Below are 8,496 nucleotides of genomic sequence, written 5' to 3' on the forward strand. Positions count from 1 at the left end.
TGTGTGTGTGTGTGTGTGTGTGTGTGTGTGTGTGTGTGTGTGTGTGTGTGTGTGTGTGTGTGTGTATGCATGTTGTCAGAAATCCCATTAATACAACAGTATAACCAGAGGGAGAGAAATTGAAACTCCAAACTCCCAAAGTTGAAATAGTACACACTTCTTTTCAAAGCCCAGCCCCAAATGAAAGAGCATATTATATAATAGGTGAAAACACAACTTCAGCTAAATCCATACCAGAAAATTACAGTTGCAGACCCTGTTCAGGTGACCAGATTCTCTCATTTATTTGATTAAAAGTGTATGTTTGTTGGTCCCATGTAGCAGTAAAGAGGAAACAGGTTGACTGTGCGGCTGTTTTTGGAAAAACATTTGGATTTGACTCCTCATTTTGGATCAGTCCATCCTTTGTGGAGGAGGAGATTTCCAAGCGCTGACCAGACACCAGAATTTGATTTGGACAAACTGGGAGCCTTAATAAAAATGCCCAGTTTGGGACGTCAGAAGATGGAGAGAACAGTTGGTTTGGGTATTTGGTCCCAAAATAAGTGGTGATGCGCTCCCTAGCCAAAAGAATGCGGACGCACACATTTTATGTCCATATGTAACATGTTTTTCTAAAATCATGGGCATTAATATTCTGCTCTAACAGCCTCCACTCTGGTTTCCAATCATGTTGGAACCTGCTGCAGGGAAGTAGTCCTATTTGAGACTGTCATCCCCCAAAAAACGCTCCCACAAGTTCAAGTAGCAATTATGACCTATATTTACATTTTTAGTGGCAGCTCCCTCTAGTATTCGTAGTAATTATGATGGAACAAAGGAGGATGTAAGGTGATGAAATATAACAAACGACGGACTTGATCCCCCCTCTCCCGAGTTAAAATGTCTTGAATTTGTTTGACCTATCCACTTGAAGTTAAAAGTTTGTAACGGGGAGTTTTTTTTTCGTTTACTCTTTCAGCGTCACATAAAATGTGATTTTAACCCAATAAACCATGTTTTCTAAACCTAATCAAGTAGTTTTGGTGCCTAAACTTAACCAAACTGCGACCGTTTCACAACGCTAACAGCGTTCAAAACCGCAACCCAGAAGCCCAAATGTGCGAATCGCTCCTGTGAGTCCTATTAGAGGGTAAGAACAATCCCCCCATAACGTTGTATGGCTTGACGGACTTATATAAGAAACAATAAGACACAAGAGCATCAGTGAGGTCCAACAGTGAGGTTGGTGATCCAGTCTAGGTAACAGTCGGGGTCCCAGTTCATTGCACCGGTGTTGGATGCAGTTAAGATCCGGAATCTGCACAGACCAGTTAAGTTCTTCCACATCAAACTGGGAAAACCATTTCCTTATGGAGCTGGCTTTGTCCACAGGGGGATTATCATGTTGAAACAGGGAGAAGATGAACAAAAACTGCTGACCCAAAGTTGGATAAACCCATTTGAATAACCCAAACCATGACCTTTTCCAAAACTTGTTTGGATGCCTAATCCAAACGGCGACCTAATTGTATTAAAGGGTAGTAATAATCAATCATATCTTACTTATAATCTTCTTTGAAAGACTTGTTGCTTTAAGTTTCACAACTGTTGGATCACTAATATTGTCCTGGAAAAAGGAAGCGTGTCCTGTCACTTCCCAACTCTATACTTGAATGGACTTTGTGTTGTAAGGTATATTACAAATTGCATCCTCAAGGGTCCACTATAGGATTTCAACCTATTATAGTTGAGTCTTATCTTTTGCCACTAGATAGATGTGATATTGGATCTGATATGGGACGAATGAACTGAAAGATTTATACAATGTTTTGTGTTTTTGATGAGAGGCTTGAGATTTTTCTGCCAATAAGACACCTTTGAATTGAAAATCAAATAAGAAAATCGAGAGCGTTGTGCAGATATAATCGTGTCCCTGTTTTTTATTAGCTGATGGATCTACCGTCGGGCCGCACCAGTGGTTTAACCTCCTAATCAGGTATCGCCTCTCTCGCCCTGCTGCTACTGCTTCAATTAAGGCTGAGAGGCTGAGAGAGAGAGAGAGAGAGAGAAATAATGAAAGATGGTGGAGGATATGCGGGAAAATGAAAGTGGTCGACAGAGACTGATGTATGGAGAGATGCATACGTATATGAAAGCCCTAACAGAAGATAAAAAGCGATGGAAGGAGACCTGGAGGATGAGATTATTGTTTATTCCTTTGTGTTTTTTTTGTTTGTATTTTGCTGTTTTTATACTTGTATATCCTTCTAATGTTGTATTTAATCCGTCTGTTAAGCTGTATCTGCTATTTTTGTATACCGATATTTTTTTTTGTGTTGGAATTCTTACTGTTTTTGTCTCTTTTAACAAATGTATGTTTAAATTTAAATGGACTGTTCTTACATAGCGTTTTTCTAGTCTTAACGACTTTTCAAAGCGCTTTTACATAGTACAGGAACCATTCACACACAATTCATACACTGTGGCCGGGTTCAGTGTCTTGCCCAAGGACACTTTGACATGGAACTGCAGGGCCAGGAATCAAACCCCCAACCTTACGATTGGCACACTGAGCCACAGCCGTTTACACTCATTACGTACAGTTGATTGCCAGTTGCTTTTTATCCAAGGTCTCATTTCCTGTTATCGGAATAACAGATTTTACACAACACATTTCAGTCAGCTTACAGGACTTTTTCCTTTGTAATAAAGCATATCCACAACAACAAGTATGACATTCCTATGAAATGATGGCGACTATGGGCTGGTCATATGACAGAGTAGTGGTTGTTCCAGTTACATTTAGCAGAGAAAAGGTTACTTTGAGCCAGGTACAAGGCACCGTGATGTACATTTGTTTCAGCTGCCGTTGCAATTAAGTTTAGCCAACAAACGCTCAGGGTCTTGCAGCAGGGACAGTTAAGTTTAGGCACCAAAAAAAAAAAAGTTAACATTAGAAAAATTATTTTGGTTTGGGTTAAAACACCAGTCCACCCTTGGCGCCTGGGTAGCTCATCTGGTAGAGCCCCCTTTCAAGTCTAACTTGCCCTATCATCAATAAATCCCTAAAAATGCCCCAACACAGTCCATCTTAAAACACAGGCCCCCTTTAAGTAGGACTCTCAGGACACAAATACCCATTTCTTGGGTAAAGTCTTCTCCTTAACTTCTTCCAGGACATGAACTGCGTTCTCTCGCTTGAAAACCTTGTGTTTTACGACCCAAACATTCCCTGCGACCTGCTCCATGCTCGAATGTTTATGCTCCTACACAGGGCCAGTCAATGTGGTGCTGACAGTAATACGACGTGGAATACAATCAAATTATCATTTGCATTACTTTTTGCAGCTATATGTACGAATCGGTTCATGAACTAGACTCTGTTCTGTGCTCAACCTCAGTCAAGTTCACGACGATTGAAGCAACTCTTATAAAATCTTCTGCTGATTAAAATGTCGACTCTTTCTTGAGGTAAATGTGTCTCAGGTGGTAGAGCGGTTACCTAGCGATGGCCAAATGAAGCTTGATGAACCAGTGTCTTTATTTTCGTAGTCTACTGGATGGCGCTCTCTGTCATAGGTTGAATATATAGGGGATTGCAATGCCTTAGGCCTAGCTCTCAAAACCAAGAGCGCCATCTAGTGGGCTCAGAAAATAAAGACACTGGTTCACAAAGCTTCATTTGGTCATCTCTACGGATGCCTGCCAATCAGAAGTTTGGGGGTTTTATTGCTTGCCCTGCAGTCCCATGTTAAAGCCTCCCTGGGCAAGACACTGAACCCTGAGTTGCTCCTGATGCTGCGTCATCAGAGTGTAAATTTGGGTCAATGTACTGTAAATCTTGTCAGCAGGTGGCCTCTTGTGTGGCATCCTCGGCCACATGAATGTGTGCGAATGGTTCTTGCACTATGTAAAATCGCTTGGAGTAGTTATGACTAGAAAAGCGCTACAGAAATACAGTCAATTTACCACTGTCATCACATCTGTCATGTGATGCCAAACATCTCAACATGTCAGTGTCATGCCAATTCTTAAAACAGACAACAGACACGTCACAGAACTTGGACACAATGGCAGAGGTCCAGATCGTGTGGGTTCGCCCCCATCCACAGATCCTTCAGCTTTTCTGTGAAGTTGTTCAGCAGCTGTCCTAAACTGCAGCGGTGACCCAGCTTTGGAAATGACTGTGTTCTTCCCTTTAATTACGTCTCTGTAATGGATCCACCTGAGCGAGTTGAGCGCCGGCTGTGCTTTGCTGCAGGCAGGAGACTCCATCTTGGTTTAATGGGGATTTTGTCATTCAGGCCTGCAGCTCCCTCATGCAACCTGCGAGTACTTATCAGGCTTGCTTTACTTTCCTCCTTCACTACAACTTTCTTTATTTTCTCTCTCTTATTTCACCTTCCTCTCCGACTCTACCTGGGATTATCACCTGCTCATTATTTCCCTCTGCCTCACTTTCCAGCGTTCTTACTTGGTCTTGTTCATTTCAATTATTAGTTCTCGCCATCTGGCTATCGTTTATTCATTCTCCTATTTCTCCCTTAGCTTCTTTTTTCCTAGGTTTAATTTTTTATTTTTTTGGTTTTTACCAAGACCCCATTAACAAGGTTTTGCTTCGCCTTGCTAAACAGTCGACGTCCGACCCCAGTCGATCCCTGGAGACTGTCAGTTAATGCAAGAGTGGTTGTCAGTCAATATTGGAGATTTCCAGCATTTGTCAATGTGGTAAACCTTTGGGAGAGCATGTAAAGAGAGGAGAAATGGATGATGTAGCCTACAGCTGCGGGTCAACTACAGCTGTGTTTCACACTGTGATAAATGCTAATCACAGCTTGAGACAGGGTGCACAGTTAGGTGGTGAAAAACTTAATTTGGAAGAAGTTAAAAGTTTGGATAGAAGTTGAAGTTTGAAATGGTTAAAATATGGTTTCAGCTTGGAGGGAAGTAAGAAGGTGAAGATTTAAATGAAAAACAAATCATTATCTGTGAGAAAGTGTGTTTAGCACAGATTCAGAGAAATGCATCCAAAGTGATTAAAAAACAATGAGACGAAGCGAAGGCTTGAAGATTTGGATGGACAGTATCGGATGCAGTTGAAGGTTTGGCATCTAGTTGGGACGCAAGATGTGCATAATAGTTGACATTAGTGTTTTATGAAGTGCAAATTTGAAGATCAATGTGGAAGAAATGGAAGGTTTTGATGACAATTTTGGAGGGAAAATGTGAAAGACGCATTTGGATGACACGTTTGAAAGTATTGTAACTTTAGGTTGAAGTGACGTTTAATAGAAAAGTGATGGTCTGACTGAACATTTGGATTTGGACCAGGGTTGGACTTGTCAAACTAACAATGAACTGTAATTTTGAAATTAACTGAATTTTACGGACCTACTGTATGTCTTTGACGTCAATTTACGTCCTTATTTTAGTAGTTTTACGTGAGCCATTTTAAAATGATCCCTTACATTTTACTAACCCTAATTATGTATGTTTGTTTACCAAACTTGACTAGTTCTGTTTTTACAAAGTTTACTACCTTAAACTCAAGTTTAGGCACCAAAAGATAATATGTATGTTTGCAAGTGTTGGCTAACCTAGATGACAGCTAACTCCAACAAAGTGCCTGAAGCTATAAGAGAAAAAGATATTAAAGCATGCCAAGGGATTATTTTAGCACCCACCAGAGGAGTTACCAACTTAGATGTTAGTAAGCTAATGTTAGCTATGTGTTAGCAAAGAAAAGCACGTTCCACTATACCATAAGTTGAATACTGTGTACATAATGCAGCATTAGCTTAATTTACAGACTTGTCACCTGTCTACTATAACACAAAATTTCTTGATGACGTCCACGCTCCACCCTCAACCTTTAGCCATCTGACCTTTAGCCATGACTCAGTGAGTACACTGTCACACTATCTTACTTACTATTCGGCTAAGCGGCAGTGCTAGGCAGGGCTGTAGTCAAGACCACCTTTTCGAGTCCAAGACAAGTGCAAGACCAGGACTAGTTGAGTCCAAGTCAAGACGGAGTCCGAAGAGGTTTGAGTCAAGAGTCAAGACCGAGTCCAGGACAGAAAAAAGGTCTTATGCATGACAGTATCAAGACAATCATTTTGTGTTTCACTTTTTCTCCAATGTTATTGTCAACATAATAAAGACACCTGGACTCGGTCCAGACCAAAAGCCATATCTGGCAAGACCAGTGGCCGAGACCGAGACAAGTCCGAGCCCAAATACTAGCAAGTCCCAGACACGTTCGAGACCATAGAAAACCGGTCTCGAGTCCAAGACCAGACTCAAGTACCTCAGCCCTGGTATTAGGGGCTGGTATATACATGTCGTGAAGGGGGGTGCTAGGACGGGGGGTTTCTGGCTGGCTGTGGTGGGCTTGTCTGGGTCTCAAAAGTCCAGGACTGATTTTTTAACCCAGTCCAAACCAGGGGGTTTCAAAGAAGACATGGATAAAAGAGCCGAAAGTTTTGAAGAAAGAATTTGGGTGAAAGTGAAGTTCCAAAAAGAGAATTTGATTAAAGAGTTTAAAGGTTTCGGATGGGCTTTGAGAGGAAGAAACTTTAAAGGTCAGGGTTTAGACGAAAAAGAAAGATTTAGATGAATGTGCAGGTGAAGGTCTGAAAAGGTTTATCCATTCAAAAATCCAGACAGAAGTGCAACTTGTTTTATTGACTGCAGCCAAACAGCCAGGAGCTGCTGCTCTGACTTCTATCAGATTTGTGCTTTCTTTCCCCCAATTGTATCAAATGTACACATCCATTTAATCTGCCCAGCAACCACAAATTACATTTTGAAGTCTGTGCTCATTGTTGTGCCTGGAAGCAGGATACCCCCCCCCCGCCCCAAACCTTGTTTACCAGGTTTACATCGATGCCATCCCGCTCCAGTCCGACCACTGTAATAGGACTCAATACTTCAAGCCTCTGGCCACTCAACCAATACACTGAGTTACTGAGTGGGTTGCGGTGTGATAATAACAGCCAAAGGTAATGTGCATGCAAGTGTAAATGTTAGAGAGAGTGTGTGTGTGTGTGTGTGTGTGTGTGTGTGTGTGTGTTTGGGGTGAAATCTATATTTCTGTTTGGCTGGTCGAGCCGCCAACAGCAGCAGATTGATGCCAGAAATCGGTGGATGGTCGGCCGCATCTGGACTCAAAACAAACCCACGGAGGTGCATGGTTACGACATGGCCCTGGGTATTAATGATTAGAAAAGACCCAATTACACTGTACTTCTGTGTGTGTGTGTGTGTGTGTATGTGTGTGTTAACATCTAGAAGGGAAAGGATAAATACATTCATCCGAAAGTCTAAAATAAGCTTGCCATCATCCCACGTTGCTGTGATGATTAACAAGCTCATTTCACCTTCTAAGAGCGTCACTGTGTGGTATTTTGTAGCATTGTTTAATATTTTGCACTGCATGCCAAGCTGGTGCTGTGAGTGGTGAAATATCATCACATAAGTCATCACATACATGAGTTATTTAGGTAAATTTTCAGCATCACCGATATTTGTAAAAAGGTTGTAAGAGGTTGTACCAGAATATATTTTTTTTAATTTTCTAAAAACACCATATTTTTGTTGTCCTGCACATTGCTGCAGAGTGAGACATCTCACTCCTGTTCCATCTTTGTTGGGAGTTATACATGCGCAGGTAAGGACTACTAGCCAGTCAGAAGCAGAGGATGAGGGCCCTGACAGTACCTAGGTAAGGACTACTAGCCAGTCAGAAGCAGAGGATGAGGGCCCTGACAGTAGCTAGGTAAGGACTACTAGCCAGTCAGAAGCAGAGGATGAGGGCCCTGACAGTACCTAGGTAAGGACTACTAACCAGTCAGAAGCAGAGTATGAGGGCCCTGACAGAACCTAGGTAAGGACTACTAGCCAGTCAGGAGCAGAGTATGAGGGCCCTGACAGTACCTAGGTAAGGACTACTAGCCAGTCAGAAGCAGAGTATGAGGCCCTGACAGTACCTAGGTAAGGACTACTAGCCAGTCAGAAGCAGAGTATGACAAGCAAGCAGTGATCCAAAACAAACCCGCTGCAGCCGGTAACCATGGCTACGACTCAGCCGCACATGTTCGAACCCGAGTCTGATCCCGAAACACCGGCAGGACAGAGGAACAGACAGTTTTATTTTTTAAGACATGCTAGAAATCCCCTCTAGGTTTGGTTATGGACGACTCCGAAGGTGTGTAGCTCACGACAGGCCGCGGTACGCAGCAAAACACCTGTTTTCTTTAATGAAAATTACGTTTTTTGTCAAAGGAGTGTGTTGGCTTTGAAGACGTCTTGTGTTGTCTTCCCCTCAACCAAAAAGACACATTTTGGTCACTTTTTTCAACATTAGCATTGCTTTTTCAATGCTTTAGGTGCTTTTTAGGATGTTTAGGAGGTTTTTGATAACCCTAAACCTAACCCTAACCCCCTAACCCTAACCTTAACCATCAAACCTAAATGCCTAACCTTAACCCTCACCCTAACCCTAACCTTAAC

The 8,496-nt window shown here is 42.1% G+C and overlaps 1 long non-coding RNA gene across 1 annotated transcript in view; it reads left to right on the top strand.

Moving 5' to 3' along the window:
- Nucleotides 1-8,496, top strand: part of LOC117952319 — a 19,145-nt gene that overhangs the window by 7,782 nt on the left and 2,867 nt on the right. The window lies entirely within an intron of this gene.

The sequence above is a fragment of the Etheostoma cragini genome, chromosome 10 (assembly GCF_013103735.1).
Source record: "Etheostoma cragini isolate CJK2018 chromosome 10, CSU_Ecrag_1.0, whole genome shotgun sequence".
Lineage (NCBI taxonomy): Eukaryota > Metazoa > Chordata > Actinopteri > Perciformes > Percidae > Etheostoma > Etheostoma cragini.